Source organism: Aptenodytes forsteri, unplaced genomic scaffold, assembly GCF_000699145.1.
Source record: "Aptenodytes forsteri isolate BGI_AS27 unplaced genomic scaffold, ASM69914v1 Scaffold605, whole genome shotgun sequence".
Taxonomy (NCBI): domain Eukaryota; kingdom Metazoa; phylum Chordata; class Aves; order Sphenisciformes; family Spheniscidae; genus Aptenodytes; species Aptenodytes forsteri.
The window spans coordinates 119,668-122,352 of NW_008794427.1; positions in this window are offsets into that span (position 1 = coordinate 119,668).

Sequence of the window (2,685 nt, forward strand, 5' to 3'; positions counted from 1 at the left end):
CAAGCGCCCAAAGCAAATGCCCTGCGATACGGGGCAGATAAAGCCTGTTTGCTTTGCCGGCGTTGGCTCTGCGTCTGCGGGCACAGGCGGTTCAGAAATGAAAGGTGGAGCTGGGGTGGTTCCGGTTCCCCCCAAAAATCACTCTTCTGTGATTCCCCTGGTGCTGAGCATCTGCCCCAGGTAGGTTCGGCCCCCATCCCCATCCCCAACCCCATTCCTGGCCCCATCCTCATCCACAACCCCATTCCTGCCCTCATCCTCATCTTCATCCCAATCCCCATCCCCATCCCCCCCAGCTCTCCTCCAGGCTGCAGCCTCCCCAAAACAAACTTCCAAAGCAAATGCACTGCGATACGGGGCAGATAAAGCCTGTTTGCTTTGCCGGCGTTGGCTCTGCGGGCAGCGGTTCAGGCGGTTCAGAAATGAAAGGTGGAGCTGGGGTGGTTCCGCGCGGCGGGGCAGGACCGTGATGGCCCTGGGGAACCCGAATTGCCGCAGATGTGCCGCCTGGCGGGGCGGGGACAAGCCCCGGCCGGCTGGCCACTGCCAAAAATCACTCTTCTGTGATTCCCCTGGTGCTGAGCATCTGCCCCAGGTGAGCTCGGCCCCCATCCCCATCCCCAACCCCATTCCTGGCCCCATCCTCATCCACAACCCCATTCCTGCCCTCATCCTCATCTTCATCCCAATCCCCATCCCCGTCCCCCCCAGCTCTCCTCCAGGCTGCAGCCTCCCCACCTCCCCGCGCGCCAAAGGGAATTAATGTCCAAATGCAAGCGGTGGTTTGAAGTGGGAGCCTCGGTGGGAAGGACTTTTTTTAAAAAAAAAAACCTGAATTTTTTGAACTGCTTTTTCTCCGAGCAGCTGTGAGCCGTGGCAGGAGCCTGTGCTGGAGCTGCCCCAGCCCTTGGTGCAGCGGGACCTTTGGGGTTAGGGTTCCCTTTGGGATTATTTTGGGGGGCAGGAGGGGGGCAGGGATGGATATGTGCTGCCCCTGGACGTGGTAGCAGGGGCGGCAGGCAGGCCCGGGCACCTCCGGGGCCTGGCCCCGCTCCCTGACACGGCTCTCCCGGGGATTGCTCCACTCCTGGGTTCAGTTGAAGATCTCAGGGTGGGTTTTGGGCAAAGCTGAGCTGGTTTTCGCACCGCTATTGTTCTCCACCGCCCGCGGGCCGTAGCATGTGTGCAGAGATGACTGATTGCTGCTGCTGCCTCCCAAAATGTCAGAAGCTGGGTAGAAACAGACCTGGGCAGTGTTTGCACAAGAAGACCAGGCAGGGTTGGTTGTTTTTTTTAAATTCGGCACAATTTAAAAAGTCCTGTTCTCGCATGGGGCCCCACTCGCTGCAGCCATAAGGGGTAGACCGTCAGAGCGGTGGAAATCAAAGGGAAACCCCGTTTTCCAGAGGTCAGACCAACAAGTCCCCGGAGGAAGGTTTATTAGGGCTGGAAGATCGCACTGAAGTGTTTAATAGCGTGGAAACCAGCCCGAATCGCTGCCGGTGCAATAACCAGACCCCAGGGTGACAGTGTGTGGGGTTGGGACCCCCCTGTCCTGCACCTGGGCTGGGGGCTCAGCCCTGGAGCTGTGGCCCTGAAGCTGGGACGCCCAGCCGGACGCCTCAGCGCCCGCTGGCGGGGGGCTTTCCGCCCAGCAAAATGCCTTCCTCAGACATGCTGTGTAAAAGCTTGTCAAAAAAAAAAGAGAGGTGGGGGGGAACCCACAACAGGACTGAATTGTATAGAGGAGCCCCCTGACGTCCAATATTTTTTATAGGGAGCGGGGCCCCATGGCAGGATGCGGCCGCCTTAATGCTCCTTTCAGCCAGTGCATCCCCATAAAGTCCCGGTGTAGGGCCCTGGGGGTGAATGGGGACCTGCAGCCGTGCCGGGAGGGCCGGGGACAGCAGGTTGGGCTGGAAACGGTGGTGGTGCCGTTTTTTCCTCTGCCGAGCGCGGCCAGGCCACCGCAGCCAAGGGCCATTATTTTGGGGGCTGGTTCTTCTCATCTAATCCTCCAAACATGACTGTGCTTTATAATTTTTGAGAAGGAAAATGGAGAAGGAAGGGGCAAATGCGTGGCACAGGTTAGTCTGCGGCTCCCGCAGGTACGTGGGGTGCTGAGCTCCCCCTGCTCCCTGCAAAGCACACGCCAGACTGGGACAGCAGCCCTTTTTTTGATAAAAGCAGCAGTGGACACTGAAGGGTGCTCTCATGCCCTGCCGAAACGCAGCAGCCGGAGGGATGCACTCGTGTGATCGCACAGGGAAGAGGTGGTGGATAGGGGCAGAGCCCTGATGGGGTCCAGGCCCTGAGCTCCCCCCTGCCCACCCCACCAGCTCCCTGGGCACACGGCAGCCGCTCCCGTGTCAGTGTGTCACCAAAGCCACTTCCATCCCTCCAAACTTCTACCCTCCGTCCCTACAAGCTGCCATCCCTCCATCTCTGCATCCCGCCAAACCTCCAAACCGCCATCCCTCCACGCCTCCATCCATTCCCAAGTGCCTGCAGGGTGGAGGAGGACTTGCCCGGTTCATGGGCTGCAGTGTCCAACGAAGGGTCAGCCCCAGAGCCAGCCTGTTAGCGGAGCTGCTTTGGCCAGGGAGCAGGCGGAGAGGAAGGGTGATGGCGGCGGCACGCTGCCGGGGCCAGCCGGGGCTCTGTGGCACCAGGACGGTGGCACCG